We start from the raw sequence: 26,101 nt of genomic DNA, 5'->3' as shown, positions 1-26,101 counted from the left end.
ATCTGGCGGTCAAAGCATGGCGGGCAATAACCCTTTACAGCGTGGATGTGTTAATAATGATTTGAAGATGTTTACACTTTTTTTTACAACCCTACTGTTCTCCCAAGAATTAAATAAAGGTTTGATGATGATGACATGTCCTAGAAGAGAGATATAGATAGAGTGGGTGTGTTTGTGTTTGTACATGGAAGTTATACTCACATCAGCTTAAGGGAGATGCCATCCATGTCAATTCAGCATAGGATGATTCAGATGGCCTTGTGGTCAGCAGGGTCCCCCTCTGGCTGCTGGCCTCTGGTAGAGGTGTAGATCACCAGTGTCATCCCTCTGAGAACACAATTAGACTTTAGACAGTGGCTTGCGAGCACGATGAGCCTCATTTCTTTATTTTGTGATTGCTCTATCTATCTGATCTTATTACAAAATACTTGCCTCCTAGATCACTAAATGCGGGGCTCCTATCCTATTGAACATATTTTACTTTGTGTGTTTATTTTAACAATAATTTGTGATGCCATCACATAAACTGGCATTTAAAGGGTCAAATTTCAAAAAGAGAGAGAGAGAGAGAGAGAGAGAGAGAGAGAGAGAGAGAGATAGAGATTAAGTACATTTGCTGAAATACAGTTGTTCTTAATTTTCTCACTTGCTATGTGAGAATGTTAGTTATTATGTTCTCAATGCCCTTGCATTGTATGAGTTGTGTGGACGCGTTTGCTAGTTCTAGTGCTATCCCTTTGTACATTGTGGCTGTGTCTGACAAAAGTTAACAATAAATAATGGTATTAGGAATACATTTGCCTCCTGCGTGAACTGTGCATAGCTGAATAGACTGTATTTTAACACCGGTCATATGGTGGTACTTGGAGAGCCAGCTACATTCTCAGGTGGTACTTGGTGTAAAAAGTTTGAGAACCACTGATCTATCATGTATAAAATTCAACTCACAATTCTACATGGGCTTCAGGTGGTGGTCTGCGTCTTCAGGTGGTGACATACTTCCCGCAACTGGCGAAGAATCTCTGAAATATTGGATTGTTTGACAGTGACACACAACAGAATATTATTTTATGCCTGAATTTCCCCAAAATGGCTAATTGGACAGCACTTCTCCACCATCAGTGGCTATACGTGTCAGATAGGTGCAGATAGGAGAATCTGTCTGAATGACAAAGAAATCGCTTAACTCTCCCTCCCTCGGCCGCTATTGGCGCGACGGTGTAGCGGTCATTCCTATATGGCTATGACTATGAGCCCAGATGCAACGAGTAATTGTCTACTCAAAATCAACTAAGTGTCATGATTACGTCATTACAACCTGGGACTTGGATGGGAGAGCAGGAAAGATCCAATGTCTTCAGTCAAAAATCCGCCAATCAATGCAAAGGTAAACATACGTCTTTAGAGACGTTTTATATAAGAATAAACACCAGTGAACTTGTGTATAAAATTCAACTCACGCTACAGGCAGTCTCTGCCTGCGTGCAACTGCTGGTCTCTGGTGGTAATTCAGGAATGGCTTCAAGTTCCTCTGGCGAAGAATCTCTGAAATATTGAATACGACAATAAAAATGTTATGCCAGTGAGAGAGGGAGACGGAGATAGAGGGAGAGACAGACATAGCACTGCTGTGTCATCAAATGACAAAGGCTTTGGCAATGTAGGTGTTGTGTGAAGTGGAGGGGGTCGAGGTGAGAGAGACAGAAAGACAGAGATGAAAACACAGATAAAGGTGTGAAGTTTGAAGTGGGGTGAGAGAGACAGACAATATTGAATTGAAAGATAATACTTACTGAGCTGAATCAATGGCAGTGTGGTAATAGGGGCTGGAGTTATACATTGGCATTCCTAGAGAAAGAGCAACATAATTAACAAAATAAGGAAAAAATAAGCACCATCAAAGTAGTTATCAATGAGCACCATATAACCTACAGTAGCAAGTGTACCTAGCTCCATATACCTAGCGCATGTCTGGTGGTAAAAACAAAACATGATTTGAGAATGTGTTAGTTAACTCACCTTGATAGCGGCGATGATTGCCAGCTAATTCTAAAAAGAAGACGATCAAAATATTCAAAAAACCTTGTATGCAATTTATCAAGACTGTGTATATTATATATATATATGTTTAGAGTAGCAGGAGCTAGAAGTTCAAATATGTCAGTCTTTCAAAGCCCCATTTTTTATATATAACAAAAGGCAGAATGAACATCACTGCCGCCCTGCTGGATTAAATTCTGAATTGCAGGTAGGCCTGAATAAGTATTTACTGTGCAAAATAACCAAAACCAGATAAATAATATCTGTTTTTTTATGAAGCACAGATCATGTTAATTAAGTATTCTGAGTCTGAGCAGACAGAAAACCATCTTACCCTCAGCAAGGGATTACTTTGTGCTGAAGACCCACAATGCAACACAACAACTGCAAGCTAAAATGCCTCACATACAAAACGAAATAAAATAGAGCCATGGCTGTGTCCCAAGTTTAACACAATTGAACTATAATAAAGTATTTGTTAACACTAGTTACAACAATGCTTATGTAACTATTAAAAACGTACATTTTAATCACGAAACAAAATGGCAGAATAACGTTAGCTAGCATGATAGCTAGCTAACGTTAGTAGCTATAATAATATGCATCACTATTTGCTCAAACAAGCTCCAAACTATTTGCCACGGCACAGAGATAACATTTAGTCAAACGATAACAGCCCGGTGATGGTATCTGAACAGAATCATACTATTCCCATAAGAACTCACTTACCAGTTAAGTACCATCTAGCATGTTAGCTAATAATGCTAACAAGCTTCGTTCTAGCCTACTAGTTGCCACCACGGTAATAATTCACAAAGTAGCATGTAGTCAAACGATGACAGCAAGATTATGGTATGTGAATGGCATAATACATAATATTGTCAATGACTTACCAAGGAGTTTGGCTCAGACTATTTGTCAAGCAGTCAGTGAAGACACCATCCATCGCGCCAAAGTGTTTGAATACCTCAAGTCCCGTGAGATCTTCTAGGTCTCGCGAGTTGCTTAGGACTATACCCTCTCGAAGGGGAGGGGAGGGGGAGGAGGGGAGGGGGAATCTACTAAATTGATTCAACGACAGTTTTTCAAATGTTGAAATGGTATCTGTAATTAAATATTGAATCAACATAGCTTTTTCAACCTCAACCAAAAATAACCAATCTGACTGTACATTGGAGGTGGTTGGGTGGGTGGGGGGGTTGGGTAGGAGGGGTGGGTGGGGGACACTGTACAACTGTACATAAATATTACAGTGACAGTCCAGTTGAGTTAATGGATGGAGGGGGGGGGGGCGTTGACTTGCAACGGATGGACTATAGTGCAGCAATGCAAGTTCAATTCACAGTTATTACTACAGACCGGTGGCACTCACCTCTGTGGTCATGAAATGTTTCGAGAGGCTGGTCAAGGACCACATTTGTGCCTCCCTCCCCAGTGATATGGACCCTATGCAATTTGCATACAGTTCAAACAGGTCCACTGACGACGCGGTCTCCCAGGTACTGCACAGCACCCTCTCTCACCTTGACCGTCAGAAGGGGGGCTATGTGAGACTGTTGTTCATACAGCTCAGCGTTCAACACCATAGTCCCCATCACCAGACTGGTGGACAAGCTGATCGAGCTGGGTCCGAGCTCCGCCCTGAGCGCCTGGGTACTGGACTTTCTGAGTGAAAGACCCCAGGCGGTCAGGGTGGGGGGTCAGACCTCCAACACCATCACCCAATTCAATTTCATCAATTTCATCTCTGTGCGTCAGAGTTAATTTTTTTACAGAGCGCTAGCTGCTCCCTACTTCCAGTCCTTGTGCTAAACTATAGGCTATAGTTGCTTGCTTCCAGCCCGTGTGCTAAGCTATAGCTAGCTGGTCCCTATACTGCTTCCAGCCCTTGTGCTAAGCTATATAGCTAGCTGCTCCCTACTGCTTCCAGCCCTTGTGCTAAGCTATAGGCTAGCTGGTCCCTATACTGCTTCCAGCCCTTGTGCTAAGCTATAGCTAGCTGCTCCCTACTGCTTCCAGCCCTTGTGCTAAGCTATAGGCTAGCTGGTCCCTATACTGCTTCCAGCCCTTGTGCTAAGCTATAGCTAGCTGGTCCCTATACTGCTTCCAGCCCTTGTGCTAAGCTATAGCTAGCTGCTCCCTACTGCTTCCAGCCCTTGTGCTAAGCTATATGCTAGCTGGTCCCTATACTGCTTCCAGCACACACACCCACACGCACACACTCACTCAAACAACAACACACTGCAGCACCCACTCTCCACACTTTAGATCACACAAACACACTTACACTTTATATTTATTGATAAAGGATTTGCACTACAACTCGTACACCTACTGTGAATTGTACCTAAACTGCACCTCGTCCATTTATGCCTTGCACTATATAGTATTGTATATTAGTACACTGCACAGTATTGTATATTGTATGGTAACTACGTCTACGAACATTGTACATATGTCTAAACTGAACACTGTGACCTCTTTTTTTACTTCTAATTTTTACTATGTTTTTATTTCATACTTACCTTGTCATGCACAGTCTCTGGAGCGCAACAGTAAGAAGCATTTTGTACAAAAGTATTCTGTACTTCTGTATGACAACTATTAAAGAAACTAAACTTGAAACTTGTGCTAAGCTATAGCTAGCTGCTCCCTACTGCTTCCAGCCCTTGTGCTAAGCAGGCTAGCTGGTCCCTATACTGCTTCCAGCCCTTGTGCTAAGCTATAGCTAGCTGCTCCCTACTGCTTCCAGCCCTTGTGCTAAGCTATAGCTAGCTGGTCCCTATACTGCTTCCAGCCCTTGTGCTAAGCTATAGCTAGCTGGTCCCTATACTGCTTCCAGCCCTTGTGCTAAGCTATAGCTAGCTGCTCCCTACTGCTTCCAGCCCTTATGCTAAGCTATAGGCTAGCTGGTCCCTATACTGCTTCCAGCCCTTGTGCTAAGCTATAGCTAGCTGCTCCCTACTGCTTCCAGCCCTTATGCTAAGCTATATGCTAGCTGGTCCCTATACTGCTTCCAGCCCTTGTGCTAAGCTATAGCTAGCTGGTCCCTATACTGCTTCCAGCCCTTGTGCTAAGCTATAGCTAGCTGATCCCTACTGCTTCCAGCCCTTATGCTAAGCTATATGCTAGCTGGTCCCTATACTGCTTCCAGCCCTTGTGCTAAGCTATAGCTAGCTGCTCCCTACTGCTTCCAGCCCTTGTGCTAAGCAGGCTAGCTGGTCCCTATACTGCTTCCAGCCCTTGTGCTAAGCTATATAGCTAGCTGCTCCCTACTGCTTCCAGCCCTTGTGCTAAGCTATATATCTAGCTGCTCCCTGACACATGCCTCCTCTATTTGAACGACCACATCAAACAAGAGGTGGACGCGGGCAAATACTGCGGCATGGTCATGCTGGACCTACAAAAGGCCTTCGATACTGTCAATCACTCCATTCTGATTGACAAGCTAAAAGCAATTGATTTTGATAGCTTATCAGTGAGCTGGATGCAATCCTACCTGGAGGGGAGAGAACAGATGGTAGAGGTAAACGGTATACTCTATCCCCCCCCCTCACAGTGAGCTGTGGTGTTCCACAAGGAAGCATACTAGGACCGCTACTCTTCCTAATTTATGCAAATGACATGTCGTCAGCCTGTGACTGCAACTTGTTCCTGTTTGCGGACGACTCAGCCATGCTGGTCTCTGACAAGAACAAGTTGCAGGTTGAAAAAACCCTCAGCTCGGAACTATATAGGCAAAATCTGCATATGGCTCGCTGATAACAAACTATCATTACACATGGGCAAAACAGAGTCCATTCTCTTCGGTTCAAATAACAAACTCAGCAAGACCGACGGCTTCTCAGTTGCAGTGCATGGGTGACAATATTGTCACAAGGAAAGATGAAATTACCTACCTGGGTTCCATCCTAGAGGCAAATCTTTCCTGTGACAAAATGGCATCCAATGTAATAAAAAAAGTCAACCAACGAACTAGATTCTTGTACCGGATCTCCTCTCAAGAAACAAGAATACCCTGAAGACTCTGGCAGGAGCCCTCATTCAATATACTACGACTATGCGTGCACCTCATGGTACCAAAGCACCTCATAGGCGCTTAAATCTAAATTACAAACATCACAAAACAAACTGGTCAGACTACTACTTGACCTTACCCCCAGAACCCACCTCACCCCTGCCCACTTTGACAACCTAGGATGGCTTAGAGTAGACGACAGAGTACAGCAACTTGCAATGGGCCTGGTCTACAAGATACACTATACGACTAAGGTACCCATGTACATGTCAAAATACTTCCCAAAGGTCAGTGAATACCACAACCACTAGAGGAAGCTCAACAAATCATGTTAAACCCAGATTCGGCTCAAACAATGAACTAAACACGTTTCGCAATTATGCCACATCAATGTGGAACGCCCTACCCAAAGCTGTAAAGGAATGTGAATCACTACCCACTTTCAAAAACACCCTCAAAGAACACCTATACGGGATACTGCAATTCGAAACATGGCCCCTACAAATTTACATTTACATTTACATTTAGTCATTTAGCTGACGCTTTTATCCAAAGCGACTTACATGTTCTGTACGACAAGCCATCAGGAAGGGCACAAGCTGAGCAACAATGTTCATCAAAGTGTTGAGTGCTGGTTAGTTTATTAGGACAAGTGCATGACAGTACGGTTAGTTAGGGTTAGATTATTTTTTTTTAATTCAGATAATGGTTGAAGAAGTGCGTCTTTAGTCGACGGCGAAAGATTGGACGTGTTTCGGCTGTCCTAACTGGGGTGGGTATAGTTCATTCCACCATTGTGGGGCAAGGACTGAGAATAGGCGACTTCTCTTTGATGACCCTCCCGGAGCTTGGATAGGAGTAGGTCTGAGGCGGCCAGAAGATGCAGAGCGTAGGGGTCTTGAGGGTGTGTAGTTAGAAACCATTGATCGGAGGTAGGCGGGAGCGGTTCCCTTTGCCGCACGGTATGCTAGGTCGAGGGCCTTGAAGCGGATTCGTGCAGCAATGGGGAGCCAGTGCAGGTCCCTAAGAAGTGGGGTGACATGGGCCGACTTCGGTAGGTTTGAGATCAGGCGGGCCGCTGCGTTCTGAATGAGTTGAAACATTTCCTAACCCAGTTGTCCCCCCCCCCCCCCCCCCCCCAACCCCCCCCCCCCACCTCCAATGTACAGCCCCCCCCCCCCCACCCCACCCAACCCCACCCCACCTACCCAACCTCCTCCAATGTATACAGTTTCGACATCAAATGTATATACACTCTTTTTCTGGACACTTTTTGTATCACAAACAGTACTGTATTTGCAAATCTGGTATGTCATAAATGTATAGATGTAGCAGTACTGTCTATCTGTAAGTCGTGTACATATGATGAATTGAAAATGGGGGAAGTCTTTCTCTGGTCTGCATCCCCTTAACAATTGTATGTATTGAGCTGTACTGCACTGTACCCATTCTGCAATCTGTTAATAAACTTTTAAATCAATCAATCAATCAATCAATCAATCAATCAATCAATCAATCAATCAATCAATCAATCAATCAATCAATCACATTATAATTACATTGTCATTTAGCTACCGGCAAAAGACACAGATACCTATGCAAGCTGTTCTGCGCATGGGAGGTTCTTATATAAATCGTCATTACACAAAAAAAAAAACTTTTTCCGCCCTGAAAGACAGGAACAGCAGCAAGACCCGACCCAGTAAGACATTTATATTAAGTCATTGTTTTCAAATAGTCATTATATAATAGAAATCTGCGACTGTCGTCTTGTCTTAAAATGTACATTTCCACGTATTTTACCGTAACAATATGCTAGCGTACATGTTTGTTCGTGCAAAGCAGCTAAAGCAATGAATGTGTTCATGCACACATGTAAGAATTAAGAATGGGAAATTCAGAAATAAAAAGTATACACTTGGTAGAATCAATATGAACAAAACTTTGCATTATATTCGAAAATCATTTAAGGTGTATTCGTGCACACGTGTCCCGCATGTCTTTGGAAAGACCAGATTACTTATTTGCCATGAAAGAGTTCTCTGCAGTATATGACAGCAGTCATAGAGTGTATATTTTCAGCAATACGTTTGTTTAGGTTAAGGTTAAAATTTAGGAGATTTTATCTTTTTTTAAATGTGATAATATTTCCACAGAGGTTGTTACAGCAGGATCTCACTGCCACCTATAGTATAGCGGCGCCTATGTACATGTATGTACCACGTGGATGGTTTGCAGGTTATTGTTACGAGACCGCCGCCATCTTATGACCGCCGCCATCTTATGAGTGAAAACAAACGAATTTCTACCATCAAATGGCATTTCACTATTTCGAAAGCCTTTCTAGGCGAGATATGCGTCAAATAAGCTTGCCCTGATTGACTTGTCCAAATTGGTTCAGTTATCTGCAATATTGGCTGAGATATATTAAACAGATTTGTTTGCGGTTTTTTGATAATCATGTCCTTAATTTGCATATAAATGATACATGGGACACTCTGACAACTTTCAAATCTAGAAACACTGGTTAGAAGTATATTTCCGGGGGGTGCATGATACCCCCCTCTATCCTAAAGATGATTGAATGAATGAATGAATGAAAACTTTATTTAACAGATTGCAGAATGGGTACAATACAGTACGGCTCAATACATACAATTGTTAAGGGGATGCAGACCTGAGAAAGACGTTTGTCTTGTTTCCATCAGGGTCCCCTCCAGGTTAAACCCTACTGATCAATTATGGGTAGTTTACATCATTGGTATATAATTTCATTATTTATTTTTTTCCATTTGACACCGGAAATGCCACTCTGAAAGAGTTAAAAAGGTCCACGCACGAATAACATGCACGTGCGAATCAAAAAAGCTTATCAAACGCCGACGTCACTACAGCCAGGTGCATATTAATGAGCCGAATCTAAAAGCTAGCACGGCCGTGACGTCACTTCAGGAAATGCCTTGCTCGTCCGGGTCATAGTACTAGTTCAATGGTGGCCCACTAGGTGCATCACAGTTAGCCTATATAGTATATAGCTCCGCCGTCCCTGCTGCCTACAGTCAGGACCACTACACTGACGTTAGCCTATGGTTCTCTCCTCTTTGTGTGCCCCCGTCCTCGCGGGTGTCCTGCGGAGGAGCTTGTGGACGCGACAACAGCGGCGGCCGTTGTTAGCTCATAGCTATCGTGAACCACTAGCCTTTACGGGCTCGAGCACCCTACAGCATAGACATCTATATTCTATTATAGATATCTATGCCCTACAGGCTGCCACCATTGTCGCCGTTGTCGCGTCCATGGCCCCCCGGCAGGGTACCCGTGGGGACGGGGTGTACAGAGAGGAGAGAACCATTTTGGGTCGGCCGTTCATGCCGGCCAGCGAGCCGGATGTCGGGATATTTTGTTAGCACAATAGCTACCAAGCTAAGCTATGTTAGCTAAGTTAGCTAAGTTATAAACACAATATGTGTACAACGACACAATGATTTACATTATTACAAATATGGTAACGTGGTTGTGGCTTTAGAGATGGGTGGCTATAATCACGGAGCAATAGTGTTAGGTGAAACAGATACATTTTCATTCGGCTAGTAGTAGCAAGCATATATCAGTGCCATGCCACTAGCTGTGTGTGACTCTCAGCGCCCCCTGGTGCCCTGCACCTGTTGTGACGATCATTTCGATTACATATGAACCATTGATTAAAATATGCACGTGCAGTGATTGTGTTGGGCAGACAAAATGTTTGATAAAAACGCTAAAACTGGGTCAATTTCAATACTTTTTTTCCCCATTCTTCATGAAAGTCACTGTTGGCCTAGTCCACATTGTTTATTGAACAAAAATACAACAGAAGGTTTTGTAGATACAGTACTGAATTCTGCCATCCGGACGCATGCAATTTGAAATATGATTATAGAATATAAAATATCAGGCCTAAAATGGTTATGCGGTTAAAATGCGATTAATTAGATTAATTTTTTTAATTGCCTGACGGCACTAGAAATAACCTTTTTTGAAGTTTATTTGTGCTTCACTTCCACTTATTTTGTCTCAACAGTTTGGATTGCAGTTCCGCTTCATCAGTTGCAACATTTAGCCTATCTGCAGATTTAGGACAGGTTATATACACATGCACACACAGAACTTCCTGGAATTGTTAGATGTAACATGAGATTTGAGGGAATACTTAACTTCTGAAAAATGCCTGGTCATACATGTAAATGTAGGTCCTGTGGCCTGTCATTCAAATCGCTTAAACGTTATGTTGACCATCAGTTACTTCATAGACATGAAGCAAACAAGCAATTCCCTTGTGGTGTGGCTGACTGCAAACATCAGTTTCTGAAGTATACTGCTTTGAAAAAACATATGTACCGTGACCACAGGACCATCTCTGCTTCACAAAGAAATTATATAGGATGTTCATTCAAATGCGAGGCCGCAAGTTGTCAGGAGCAATATACTAATCTCAGGGATGTCATTGCACATCTGAAATTGCATATATTGAAAAAAGAGACAGTAAAATGTCCATTTGCAAATTGTGACAAAACCTATAAAGTAAAATCATCATTCACTAGCCATATCGCACGGTTGCATATTAATCAAACAGAGTTGTTTGTAACCCCTGGCCCTACACAATCGCAGTCTACTCAGGATTCCGCTGAGGTGCAAAGGGATTTAGATGAAAGTCATGTAGCAAGTTCATCTGACGACATGCCAGATGACACTGAAATGAGAGCCCTGTATCAAAAAAATCTATGCCTTTTTTACATGCGTCTGCAGGCTAAATGCCTCATTCCATCATCAACAATACAGATTATTGTTGAAGAAATTGACAGTTTGAATGATGCGTGTCATCGGTACACTAAGAAGGAATTCAAAAAGTTAATGGGAGCTAAAACAAACTTGTCTGAGACTGATATTGACAGTGTTTTGAGTATTTTGGGAGAAGCAGATTTGCATTCGCTGTGCAGCTCTCACCTTTCCACTGGGCACAGAAGAAAGATGTTCTTCCAAAAGAACTTTTCATATGTGCACCCACAGGCTATTTATCTTGGCACAGACGAGAATAGAAGGGAGTGCTATGCACAATATATCCCACTTCAGGATACTTTACGATCCATGTTAAAAGACCCAGTTGTGTGGCAACAGTGTGTGAAGCCACAAAATAATGCTGCTTCTACTAATGTGTTCACTGATATTTGCGATGGATCTGTTTTCAAGTCCAACGACTTATTCATGGAGCCAGGTATAAGCTTAAAGCTTATCTTGTACCAGGATGCATTTGAGGTAGTGAACCCTCTTGGATCATCAAAGAAGAAGCACAAAATTGTAGGAGTTTACTTTACACTTGCCAACTTCGAGGCCATCTATCGTTCTAGTGTTGACAACTTGCAGCTTTTGCTTCTGTGTCCTGAGAGGTACTTTAAGTACTTTGCACATGAAAAGTTGTTTGCACGGATGCTGTCAGATATTAGAGAACTTGAGAGGCATGGACTGGTCACTTCATCTGGCCAGGTGGTGCGGGCAACAGTCGTATGTATTCTGGGGGACAATTTAGGCTCTCACTCGATCGGTGGCTTTACTGAGAATTTCAGTACTGCAAGTCACTGCTGCAGGTATTGCTTAGTCCCTACAAATAAAATGGACAACCCGACAGACCGGTTTCCGGTAAGAACAGTTGAGACCTACAAGGAAGCACTGCGACAACTACAGGACTCTGAGGCAACACATGTAAAGGGACTCAAGTTTGACTCTGTTTTCAACTCTCTTAAGTATTTCCATGTATGCCAGCCAGGGCTCCCACCATGCATAGGCCATGACTTGTTTGAAGGCGTAGTAGCCTATGACCTTACCCTTTACTTGAGGTATTTTGTAAAGGTGAAGAAATGGTTCACATACACACAGCTGAACCGACGAATCGCACAGTTCAAATATGTGGGTTCTGATGCTGGTTCTGCTCCTTGTGAAGTAAGTATAAGTGGTATGAAGATTGGTGGTCAGGCGGCTGAGAATTGGTGTCTTTTGAGACTTCTACCAGTGATTATTGGGGATAAGATGTCGGATACTAAGGATCCAGTGTGGCAGTTACTGATCTTGCTGAAAGAGCTTTGTGAGTTGGTCTGTGCCCCCAAGATATCTGTACCTCAAATCTGTTTCCTCAATGTTCAGATTCAAGATTATCTTGAAACAAGGAAACAACTATTTCCCACAGAGAAACTCAAACCAAAACATCACTACCTCGTCCACTATCCCTCTTTGATCGTGAAACTTGGTCCGCTCATACGGTTGTGGACAATGAGGTTTGAGAGCAAACACTCATACTTCAAAAGATGCATAAGGAGGACACAGAACTTCAAAAATGTGTGTAAGACACTTGCAAACAATCATCAGCTGCTTCAGTCATATCTGAACTCCAGCTCTTTCTTTCCTGCAACTTTGCAAGTAAAAAACATGTTTCCTTACCACACTGACTTGTACAGTGACCAAGTGCGTGATGCGGTTAAAGCAAGCTCGCTCCCACATCCTGAGTTGGTGTCCACAGAAGTGCAGTGGAAGGGTACCCTGTATAGGAAAGGCTATTTTCTATGCATTAAGAATGAAGAGTCAGTGGAATTTGGACAAATTGAGCTCATTCTGATGAAGGAAAACAAGTGTGTGTACTTCCTGGTGATACCACACTCGTCATCCTATCTGGCAGAGTATGGCCTCTATAACCTTGGAGAAGCAGCTAGACAAATGGTTTGCATCAATGCTGAACAGTGTTTGGACTTTTATCCACTAGCTGCATATAGTCTATGTGGAATGAGAGTCCTGTCCCTTAAACACAGTGTTCTGGATCAGTAGCTTACTGAATTCGCTACTGACGATATATGGGGTGGCTGATTAGTTGGGGAGGGGATGGGAATCTCAGTTATATTTGATCTTGATTCTTGGGAGTAATGATTCGATTCATAATTGATTGGGTACATACATTCTAAATTCTAAATTGCTGCACGAGGCATATATAACATGTAGTATAGGCATCCAAATCATTCTCATACACACACACACACACACACACACACACACACACACACACTGAGGACAGACTCAGGCAAAGTGGCAGGATAGGTGTCAGCAGTTTGGCGTTCAGTGTCTTCACACACTTCCACACACTGCAAGGAGGAGCTGGCATCAAACAGCTGTGCCCCTCAGCCAATGCCACCCCAGGTGAGCCAATAAAAACAGCCGTATTTATTTAGCATTGAACTACCATCCTAAACAGCTTTCATTACTGTTTTTTTTTTTCTACTTTTTCTGCCCTTTCTGTGATTTTTCTCCCCATCCCAATTTACCTCTTGTGCCAATTCTCCCTCCCCTGTCCTGATTGTTGCTTGCATATGCCCCCCACTGGTCGGTTGTAGGGAGGATCGAAGCCTTGCATCACATGTCCCCTCTGATACATGTGGAGGCAGCCTGTCGCATCTTTTCACCTGCTAGCTTTTAGCTAAATCTGGGCTCAAGCTGTGTTTATCTTTCTTTGTAGTCATGGGTGACCTGGCCAGTTACATAAATGCCGTGCTTCCAGGCTCTGGACTACAACCTTTACTACTGGATTTACTTGACGGCCTCGGAGTGACTAGTGTGGACGATCTACAGTTTTTGCAACCGCATGAACTTGAAGGTGTACTGAAGCCGGTGGAATCCAGAAAGTTACTTGCTCATGCCAAGCGTAAGTGAAACATTGACTGTCACTCTATTTGAGCATGTCTTCATTTTTATATAGTAGAGTGTATGTCAAACTGACTTTTGTTTAACAAAATGGGATTAATAAAGTATCTATCTTTAGGTTACAACCGCAGAGAATCGGAAGAAGATTCCAGTAGCCCGTCTACAGCCTTTCCTGCCAGTTCAGGCATTTTTTCTTCTAGCAGCAGTAAGTAAAACCATTGTGCACACTTTCCTTTCAAATGACAATACTTGAGAGGTCTGTTACGACCAGAAAGGAGATTGCACTGTGCTCATTACATAATTAGCTGCTGCCTTAATGAGGTACACATGGAATGAGTTCAAGTATTAGGGTTCTAATGGGTTCTCCTATTAAGGGGGGGGGGGGGGAAGGCTCCCAGATATACACAGTACATTTCACAGAGTAAATTTTACTCAAACTGAGTAAATTGTACTCAAACTGAGTACATTTTACTCAAACTGGTTTGGGTAAAATCTTACTCAGTTTGAGTCAAATGTACTCAGTTTGAGTAGAATTTACTCTGTGAAATGTACTGTGTACTTTTTTTTTTGTTATAACCTCTGCATTTGTCATGTCTCGATGGTAATCAATAAATTATGATGTCAAATCAAAATCCATAATGGATAAGGGGTCAGGGGAAGATTTACCTCCACCCAATCAAAACTCAAACCAGCAGGTTTAATTGGACGGCCTAGTTGTGCGTCAGAAGCCGAACCAGAATGCACCTATCATCATAATCTATTGATTACCATCGAGACATTATGACAAATGCAGAGATTATAATAAAAAGTACATAGAAATCTGGGAGCCTACCCCCCTTAAATACACTGATTTAAGCTTCAAATGTGAGTTTCATATTGTGGGCTCAATTTGTTGCCGTCTTCACTGTTAACATCCAACCATGGTCGCACTGAGTAGTGTACTTGCAGAGGTGGTGGTCCAAACAATATGATAATACTCCTCTGTGCCTGTTTTGAAAATAACGTTATCATTCACTACCATTTTGGACCCCTCTACAGACTTTCCCAACAACACTCCAAACAGAAATGCGGATGCGCTGTTTGACTCCTGCTCGCCTACAAGCTCCTTGTCACCTCCGTTCACGCCAAGACTATGCCCCATCACAAATAAACGTGCGTACATTTACCATGTATACTGTTGGGGATGTTGAATTCAATTGGTAAATGGTCGGCCCAAAACTGTTCTTACTGACTATGTAAATGTGTTTAAAAAAAAATAAACACCTGTCATACAGAATGGCACTATTCTAAAATGGTTCAATGTATGTTAAAAAACAACACATGAATTGAAAGCAGACATTCTGAACTTTTACCTCATAGTTCATTGTTTCATTTAAAATATAAATGATATTGTCTCAGAGGCAAAACAACCAATCTCTCATATCTGTGCTAATTATGGCTTACTGTATTCCAGGTCTGCCGATGTCCTCATTGTCCTCCACCAATGAGTGCTCCATCAGCCGTGAGAAGGGAACAGCAGCACTGGACAATAACTGGCACTTCAGTTTCAAGATACAGTGGAACATCATGCCGTCGAATATACAAAAAATATTGGAGAATGAAGAGCGGCCAACGGCGAGGGATAGAAGAGAAATAGTCAGGTTGATTTCCGCAGAAATCCTGGTTGTCTGCAAACATCCTCAAAAGAAACATTTGAATGAAATTGCCCGCAAGATGGTACAAGAGTATCCTAAGTCATTCAAGGATGTGATTGAGGATCAAGTCATAGGTAGTGGCTACGATGCTCTAGCAAAACAACTACAATGCAGAGTGGACAACCACAAAAGGATAGGTCCACCAACGATGACTCCCAGCAGTGTTGACAAGGGAAAGACACGAAGGAAAATGTCTTATGGATGTGTGAACCCAGAACCTCAACTGCGTGCTGCAAATGACGAATCACAGAGGAAGATGAAAGAGGACCTACATAAAATGTTTGAGGAAAATGAGAAAGATGAGAAGAAAATAGAAGCATTGATGACTAACACGTTTGCCTCCCAGAGAAGAGATGTCCTAGATGAGAAAGACACACGGACTTTGAAAAAAGAATGGCCCTATCTTTTCAACACAACTGGCTTGAAGGCTCATTTCAATGAACTGACTGGGGTCCAGATAAATGAAGAATTCCAAGAGGCCATGAATGTAAAATACAAAAGAGTCCTGGGATTTTTCAAGTGTCTGCGCCCAGAAAGAGATAGTGTTGCAGGAAAACTCCAACCTCAAATCCAGGCTGCGGGTTGTGATGACTCCGTTGGGACTGTGTTACTGCTTTTAGCTCACTTCAAAGAAGACCAAAACAAGATGCTCATAAATGTTGACGATACCGATCTTGCAGCAGATGTGAACTCTCAGGATCTTCCCACAACCCCATGCATATTGCTGTGTGGTAAGTTAATAAAGGATAATGTATAGCTATACTCTGTCATTGTCGCAAAATAATTGACAGACACTGCGTTCTGGAACACCGAGGCACAGCCGAGGTGTTCTAAACCCAGTGAAGGTCAATTATTTTGCGACATTGACAGAGTATAGCTATACATTATCCCGCTTATTACATGGCTAACTTACTAACAATATACCTAATTCATTTTACACCATCGACAAGATGAGATCAAATGCAGACTCAGTTGTTCTGTGGCTCCTCTGTCATCGCCGGCACCCGGCAGGTGTGTGGACTTGATTGCACTGATGTAGTGCAGTTGTGCATAATGGTAATGCTTAGCTTTCGTGACTGCGATCAAAATGCTTGATTGTGATTGGTCAATAGCGCTCTGTTGCCCCTGACAGCGGTCATTATTGCGCGTTGCCCATGACAGCGGTGAATTATCGAAAAATAAATGTTTTTTTTTATCTACTTTTTCTCCCCATTTTTCTATTTTTCTCCCGTCCCCAATTTCGTATTGTCCAATTACCCTACCCTTCCCCCTACCCTCCCCTGTCTCGAACGCTGTTAGGCCATGCCTCCCACAAGCCGGCTGCAATGTGGACGAAGCCTTGCATCACGTGTCCCCTCCGGTACTCAAGGAGGCAGCCGTCGCATCTTTTCACCTGCACAGCGTGATCTCTCAGCGGCGAGGGTCTGCGTGGGAGAGACACGCCGCCCTCGTTGCTTCCTGATTCTACTGCGCAGGCGCACCAACCGACCTGTAGGAGTCGCTGTCCACAATGTCCAATCCCCACCCACCAGCTTCCCACCCCCTAATACTGCCAATTGTATTAGTATGAACAACCAGCCAAGCTGGTAGCAACGCCGAGAGCTGGGCTCGAACCCAGCATCTCCTGCATTGGTGGCGAACGCCTTGCCCACTGCGCCACCTAGCCGCCCGCATTTTGGCTAATGTTAAAACTTGTCAGCTCAGTGTTGTCTATTTTTCTGTGTGTGTGTGTGTGTGTGTGTGTGCGCGTGTGTCTGTCATACCTTCACAGGACAAAGCCCACTGACTGCATCTGTCTTCATGGTAGCAGTGGACCAGGTGGTGGTCAATGATGGAGTCTCAACGTTCACTGAAGCAGTCAATGCCATGTTCATGATCTATTATGCCCTCAACATCGACTATCCTGTAGAGCTGGGTGCAACAATGGAGTTTCTTCAAAGGTAATTGTATATTTTTTTCATCTTTTTATTCATTTACCAGCATAATGAACTTTTTTTTTTTTTTTTTTTTTTTTATCTTTTTCCCCCTCCATTTTCCTCCGATTTTCTCCCATCCCAATGTTAGTCGTATGCCAATTCCCAGTCCCTTCCTGGTCGCTGCGCACTTACCCCCCACAGTCAGATCATCTGGGAGAGTGGAGGCTACCACGTGCTTCCTCCGACACACGTCCAGCCAATCACCGCTTCTTTTCACCTGGCAGCGCGGATTCTCATCGAGAGGGCGTAGCGTGTGGGAGGATCACACTATCCCCCTCAAGTCCTATCCGCGCTTAGCAGGCGCCCCGACCGAACTGTAGGAGTCGCTGTTTACAACGACCCGGACCCACCCCGCCAGCTTCTCCCACCCTCTAATACAGCCAATTGTATTAGTGCAGACGGCCAGCCAAGCTGGTGACAACCCCGGAGCTGTGAGCTGGATTCGAGCTGGATTCGAACAGGCGAATCCAGCTCACAGCTCCGGGGTTGGTGACGAACGCAATCTCCGCTCGGCCACCTAACCGCAGCATAATGAACTTTTAATCATAAAGTCCTTGTAGCAGTTTGAGAGTGAATCAATGCAGTGCAGAAGGCAGGGCATGAGTGACAGAGCCCATTCTTTCAAACATTCATTGAGAGCAGCACACACATAGGCTATAGCAGTATCACGGTATGCAGCCAAGGCCCACCAATGTGAGAATGAACGGAATTGTGTAAATGTACACCATTTGATAACGATGTCAATCCTTTTATGTACCACTCCTCTACAGATGCATGTTCAAGATAAATCCGGACAAGGGCTCAAAAGTCCACAAACAAGGCAATAAGAAGTGTCTCGCAGTCAATCCCAAGGTCCTGTCACTCATATCGAAGATATCAGAGCACGACTGGCTGGAATGACTGGTGAGTTTGCTGTTAATTCATTTGATTACTTGTGATTTATTTCATGTCCCTTTTTTCAAAACTATTTGGCAGGTGATCGGATCAACCTCTATTCAGGTAAATCTAATTCTTTCCACCACAAGGTCGGGAGTAAAGCGAATACAGTTTCCACAGGAAAGAAAACCTTCAGTGCTGTTCTTTGCTCTTCCAATTAAGAAACTCATTTCATTTCAGATATAACTAATGTTAATAGCAGCATCTACGCTAACCTCCGCCATTGGTGTTTTGAAATGAACAGTTGCTTCTCACTGTTGTCACACCTAAACCACCTCTTCTCGTAGATTACAAACTTCTCTCTATGGAGATTTGCCAGAATGATGTGGGCAGTGAAACGTGAGCTCACAAGATCAGAATGGTCTCATGTCCAAATTCTGAAGATTTGGACATCAATCTGATGCAATTTCTTCTTTATTTCTCCATGAGGTTGATTGAAATAGTATTTCTGTTTGTGTGTATTACAGAGAATCCAGAGCCATCAGGACTAAAATGAAGCGAAACAAGATACAGCAGCACTGGAAGAAAGAGGATGAATAACATTCTTGTTTTCAGTTCAGTTAATTTTTATATTGGACACATGACAATGGTCATAAATCGCAAGTTTTACCAGCTGCTGTTGCAGCATTGTCCGAAAAGGGCTAGGGAGAAGCACTATATAGCTTGCCGGGCCTACGCCTGAAGACTCCCATTTTTTATACACATATATACCTGCACATATTCATACATGATACATATTCATACATGATGTTTATAGCATTGTTCTGTATATACTGTATACATACACATATACACACACGCATATATATTTATCCCATAAATACTGTATCATATTATAAATAATAAGCTGTACACCAACTGGGGTGCTCTTTGCCATGGATATGTATGTGTGTGTATGTATATATATATATATATATATATATATATATATATATATATATATATATATATATATATATATATATATATATATATATATATATATATATATATATATATATATATCCATACACACATGGCAAAGAGCACCCCATAGTTGGTATACACAGCTTATTTACAATATGATTAATAAATTAGTGTTGGCATGTATATAAAGTGATATACAGTACATATACACATTATAGTATATTATGGTTGAGCACTTTGGTTCCGCACGGACGTTTACACTGTTATAGAATACAGCACTGACCATCACCAACCGTAACTTAGGGGTTAGAGTTAGAGGTGGTCTAGGTCTGGTTAGGGGTTAGAGTCAGAGGTGGTCTAGGTCTGGTTAATAGAGGCCATAACCAGACCTAGACCACCTCTAACTCTAACCCCTAACCAGACCTAGACCACCTCTAACTCTAACCACTAACCAGACCTCTTCCATGTGGCACTTTAACAGTACACTGACCTCAGAATGTATATTTTTATCCTTGTGTCACCATGTGGCACTTTACACAACAACCTCAAAATGTGATTTATCATTTTATGTTTATGCAAGCAGATTGCAATCAGATTGCTACTGTGTGTACTATACACTATTGTACTGTACTATTATCTACTCAAGTTCAACTACTGTGTTTGTTTGTTTACAAAACACAGTATCCTGTTAGTGTTGTTGACACTGTTACACTGGCTGCTGTTACTGTTATTTAATATTTTCAAATAAATCGCTGCCAGGTGAGCAAGGCCAGACATAGGCCCCGTCCACACGAACGCTGGGTTTAATGTAACCGTGATTGTATGTGCGCAGTTGCACTGTTCGGCCACACACAACCGGGGATTTGCTACACTGCAACCGCGGTCTTTGAAACCGGTGGCCAGGGTGGAGTTGTGCGGTTTTGCAGTTGCGTGTGGGCATAGCAACCGGGGTTATTCCCAGTGTTTACAGCAGAGCTGTCGCAATTATTCCCCATGTTCACGGCAGACCGCGGGGTAGAGAGATTAGAGCAGAGCCAACTACACCAGTGTTTACAGCAGAGCTGTCCCAAGTAGCGTTATATGAAAATGATTGTAACAAACTTTTGTTAAAAACGTATCGTCTGTGTTGAAGAGTGTTGTGATCGACTGATGTCTGTTGACGCTCAGAGTAAACATGTAGCTGCAGCTAAACTAAACTCATGTGTTGTCAAGTTATTGTTATAAGGAACCCAGTCCAGACTGCATCCCCTTAACAATTGTTTGTATTGAGCCGTATTGTATTGTACCCATTCTGCAATGTGTTAAATAACGTTTGCATCCATTCATTATACTAGCGTTAACGTTACATTATTACGTTAGCATTTAAGCTATATACTATACATAGAGAATGCCATTGACATTAGCATGTAGCTAACAACACCGGAGATCTTTTTTGTGAGACTAAACTATCCGCTCTTGGTGGTAAATTGTGTTGCTGATGGTTTTGTTTCATCAACAAAATGAGAGGCAGAACACAGTGAATGTATCCGTTTGTTTATTGCAGTTTCTTTCTTTGCTGAAAATATATGTTCCGTTGGCAAAATGATCAATAGGGTCCAGCTGTGCTTCTAAACAGGAAGTTTACTTCTTCTTCTTCAGTAAATTAATGGCAGATCGCGACCCAACAGGAAGTTTAGTGAGCGTTCAGTCTTTTCTGATTGGTTGAAATGGCCTTCATGTCTGAACAACATCGCCGCCTACTGCTTTGGCATTGTATTACATTGTACTAAATGTATCGGTTGCTGGGTTCCAGCTCTGCCCGTGAGTACGCAGTTATACACGGTTGTCCACCTGTGTTCACCGTGTGGACGGAGTTTTATTTTTTCAAACTTCGGTCATATTAAATCCAAACTCTCGTGTGGACAGGGCCATAATGTGACTGTCTTATTAAGTTATTTCTCCATTCACAGATCGACAGTGAGTGCTGCACCCTTCCTGTTTATTACTTGTGCCGCCGACTCAGATTCCCCTATAGGTTAAAAAATAAATACGCAATTTAAATCAGAATATGTTCCATGTTGACTATTTCTGACTTCTGCCAAGTTTTTTTCCATTGACTAAAAATAGACAAAAATGTCATCCGTTTACTAAAATGCTCAGACATTTTTGTTGACTAAAACTGACTAAACGAAAAAAATAAATGAAAATGACTAAATATGATAAACGAAAAAGGAGCACTTGACACATTACTAAGACTAAAACTAAAATGAAAATAGCTGCCAAAATGAACACTGGTTTACAGTGACATTCCATATAAATGTTGTGATTTCCATATAAAATGTTGTGCTAATAAATACCGCTCTCCTTCGAGACACCACCGCCGACTCATCTCTCAGCACTATACAATAGTATGCTAGATATAGTCGTTTCCTTTTCACCATTGGCAGATTATCATCCACATTGGAGAATAGAGCTTTTAAATGCTTATTTCTACTTTTGACACATTAACTGTACTGACTTTTACAAGGTATATCAACTGTATATATCAACTGTATGTACTCCAAATATACTGAGAAGAGTGCTTGCTTGTGGGTTGTTGAACTGGAGTGCAGCTGAGACCATGCAAAATGAATACTTAACCCATTTAGACATAAAACGCCTGCTAAAAACTCCTATTAAAACCTATGCAATTAGGGTTTTTTGGAAAGATTTTCAGAATTGTCAGTTAATAAAACCTTTTATATCAGCCTCTGGAGCAGATTGAAACATGAAATGAAAACCGATAGATTAGAACTTGGGCTTTTATTTGAACATCATTCATTTTCCCTAATGTGCATTGACATTTAAAAAAGAAAAATGTCTTGTCCAGATACTTTTAAAGGGATTTCAAATAATAGGTAATTTGAATTTGTATACAGCAGTTGGGCTGTAAAAATACAGAGAATATATAGCAAATATCTGTAAAAAAAAATTCACTGCTGAACTTTGTGTTCTGTCACTTAATTGAAGGAGTTTGATTGTAATCATTTTGGAAAAACCTGTAGAATAACAGTGTTTCACTGCTGAACGAAGTTATGTCACTTAATTGAAGGAGTTTGATTGTAATAATTATGGGGAAACCTGTAAAGTAACAGTGTTTCACTGCTGAACTTAAGTTATGTCACTTAATTGAAGGTGTTTCATCGTAAATGTAGGAAAAACCTGTGAAATAACAGTGTTTCACTGCTGAACTTTAAGTTCTGTCACTTAATTGAAGGAGTTTGATTGTAATCATTTTGGAAAAACCTGTAGAATAACAGTGTTTCACTGCTGAACGAAGTTCTGTCACTTAATTGAATGAGTTTGATTGTAATAATTATGGGGAAACCTGTAAAATAACAGTGTTTCACTGCTGAACTTAAGTTATGTCACTTAATTGAAGGTGTTTGATCGTAATAATTTAGGAAAATACTGTCAAATGACAGTATTTCACTGCTGAACTTTTAGTTATGTCACTTAATTGAAGGTGTTTCATCATAAATGTAGGAAAAACCTGCCAAATAACAGCGTTTCACTGCTGAACGAAGTTCTGTCACTTAATTGAAGGAGTTTGATTGTAATAATTATGGGGAAACCTGTAAAATAACAGTGTTTCACTGCTGAACTTAAGTTATGTCACTTAATTGAAGGTGTTTCATCGTAAATGTAGGAAAAACCTGTGAAATAACAGTGTTTCACTGCTGAACTTTAAGTTCTGTCACTTAATTGAAGGAGTTTGATTGTAATCATTTTGGAAAAACCTGTAGAATAACAGTGTTTCACTGCTGAACGAAGTTCTGTCACTTAATTGAATGAGTTTGATTGTAATAATTATGGGGAAACCTGTAAAATAACAGTGTTTCACTGCTGAACTTAAGTTATGTCACTTAATTGAAGGTGTTTGATCGTAATAATTTAGGAAAATACTGTCAAATGACAGTATTTCACTGCTGAACTTTTAGTTATGTCACTTAATTGAAGGTGTTTCATCATAAATGTAGGAAAAACCTGCCAAATAACAGCGTTTCACTGCTGAACGAAGTTCTGTCACTTAATTGAAGGAGTTTGATTGTAATCATTTTGGAAAAACCTGTAGAATAACAGTGTTTCACTGCTGAACTTAAGTTATGTCACTTAATTGAAGGTGTTTCATCGTAAATGTAGGAAAAACCTGTGAAATAACAGTGTTTCACTGCTGAACTTTAAGTTCTGTCACTTAATTGAAGGAGTTTGATCGTAATAATTTAGGAAAATACTGTCAAATGACAGTATTTCACTGCTGTACGTTTAGTTATGTCACTTAATTGAAGGTGTTTCATCATAAATGTAGGAAAAACCTGCCAAATAACAGCGTTTCACTGCTGAACGAAGTTCTGTCACTTAATTGAAGGAGTTTGATTGTAATAATTATGGGGAAACCTGTAAAATAACAGTGTTTCACTGCTGAACTTAAGTTATGTCACTTAATTGAAGGTGTTTCATCGTAAATGTAGGAAAAACCTGTGAAATAACAGTGTTTCACTGCTGAACTTTAAGTTCTGTCACTTAATTGAAGGAGTTTGATCGTAATAATTTAGGAAAATACTGTCAAATGACAGTATTTCACTGCTGAACTTTTAGTTATGTCACTTAATTGAAGGTGTTTCATCATAAATGTAGGAAAAACCTGCCAAATAACAGCGTTTCACTGCTGAACGAAGTTCTGTCACTTAATTGAAGGAGTTTGATTGTAATAATTATGGGGAAACCTGTAAAATAACAGTGTTTCACTGCTGAACTTAAGTTATGTCACTTAATTGAAGGTGTTTCATCATAAATGTAGGAAAAACCTGTGAAATAACAGTGTTTCACTGCTGAACTTTAAGTTCTGTCACTTTATTGAAGGAGTTTGATCGTATTTTTTTTAAATACTGAAAGTTGCCTTATTTTCACATTCAGTAAAATGATGAGTATCTTATGTGTTTTTACATACAATTCAATGTAATTTAACATTCAACACAATTAAGCAAATACATGTATTTAAAAAGAATTACCTGTAGAATAACTGAAGGTTTTTACTGTTTTTTAATTATATTATTCTCTTTTTTAACATTATTTAACATTACATTTAAAGTTTAACAGCAAAAAAACAGAAAGTTGCCTTATTTTCACATACAGTAAAATGATGTATATTCTAGGTGTTTTACATGTAATTTAACATTCAAGACAATTAAGCAATGGAATAATCCTGTAAAAAAAAGATAATTTCTTATTAAATCAATCTACAGATTACAACCTTTATTTAATGGTTAATATTTGTATTAAAGGTTATTTACTGTATTTTTATGGAATTTCCTGTATTTTTATGGGATTTACACTTAAAGTAGAAAAACAAAAGTAATCTGTAAAATAATACATTGAAAGTCCCGTAAAAATACATTTTTTTTTAAGAGTGTACCTCAGTTGTAAAAAAAATTATCCAAACTTAATATTTAATAAATAAATAATGTATTATTATTACTTTATTATTATTTACATCTTACTAATGTAAAGTATTTTACAACTGATTAAACAAACAAACAATCTAGCAGCAATGAACTACTCTGCTGCTGATTGAGTATTCTAGCAGTTATTTTTGCTCCACCCCCGCTTTGGAGAAGAGTAGACCCGTCACATCCTCTCTACTCTTCTGTCCTGAGTTGTGCCGGCTTGCACTGTAGCCCTAGGAGCTAACGTTATGTCCGACGGTTAGCTTAGCTAACGTCAGCTTAAGAACGTCAAATGGGTTACAAATATGTGAAACTATGGAAGGAGTAAGCTAAAACCCACCATGGCAGCGCAAGCACATAGCAAAAGAACGTTTGGAGATAGTGGTGTTTCAAGAGACTGGCTACAGTAATATGATGCTGGGCTGTAGTGATCAGTTGTTCCGTGTGGCGCAAGTATGTAAAAAAGAAAAACAGAAACAACACGTTTGTCATCTGTAGTAAATAAATGAAGCTGGAATCCATTTGTGACCATGAACAGAGCCAGTGTCCCATTGTGTCCCGGATTCAATCTCCTCTCTAAAGACGCTCCGTGGCTAGGCTAACAGCCATGTCAGACAGAGCAGATGTGGAAACTGAGCTACACTTTCTAACAACCTGCCCACTACCAAGATAGATATCAGAGACATATACTCCCCAGTCCCCATGAATTGCAAACACCCAAAGAGAGTTTGAGGGTTTTTTTGCGCATAGTACCGAAAGTTGGCACCGGTGGATCTCACGTGAATCGATACTCGGTAGTACCGACGTGTTTCGGTAGGTACCTTTAAAAGTACCGAATTCGGTACCCATCCCTAACCATATCACAACTCGGCTACAACTGTAAACTTTTAGTCTTCATATTTGGAATCCTGGGTCATGTCCATAAGTTGGGTGTTAGAGGCCTTCAGATCGCCGGTCTTCTGAAGAGAAGAGCCAAACAATTAGCAAGATATTGCCCAGTGTCAGCAATTATTGGCAACCGGGCAATTTGGAGAAGACGCTGCTATCTGTATCCATGAGCTGTGTGTTGATTATCAGGTTCATCATCCATGTGTGTGTGTAACTTTGGTTGCCATTGTCAATTTGGGCATGATTGTATCAGAATAACCCACAATGTACAAGTGCACTGATAATATGTGTGTCCTTTAAACATTGCCTTTATGTGGACATAAATAAAGATTATAAATGTGTGTGTGTGTGTGTGTGTGTGTGTGTGTGTGTGTGTGTGTGTGTGTGTGTGTGTGTGTGTGTGTGTGTGTGTGTGTGTGTGTGTGTGTGTGTGTGTGTGTGTGTGTGTGTGTGTGTGTGTGT

The 26,101-nt window shown here is 41.2% G+C and overlaps 1 long non-coding RNA gene across 1 annotated transcript; it reads right to left on the bottom strand.

The window, feature by feature from the left end:
* Positions 1 to 948: 948 nt before the first annotated feature.
* LOC311248983 lies at positions 949 to 2,990 on the bottom strand. Its single transcript, XR_014620984.1, has 4 exons — positions 2,934 to 2,990; positions 1,794 to 1,848; positions 1,461 to 1,545; positions 949 to 1,022 (listed from the first exon to the last, which is right to left on the bottom strand). It is a non-coding gene; the product is annotated as an uncharacterized lncRNA (long non-coding RNA).
* Positions 2,991 to 26,101: the final 23,111 nt, after the last annotated feature.

The sequence above is a fragment of the Notolepis coatsorum genome (assembly GCF_963971535.1).
Source record: "Notolepis coatsorum genome assembly, chromosome: 2".
Classification (NCBI taxonomy): Eukaryota; Metazoa; Chordata; class Actinopteri; order Aulopiformes; family Paralepididae; genus Notolepis; species Notolepis coatsorum.
The sequence above is the reverse complement of the archived record's forward strand: the minus strand, read 5'-3'. Positions and strand labels throughout refer to the sequence as shown.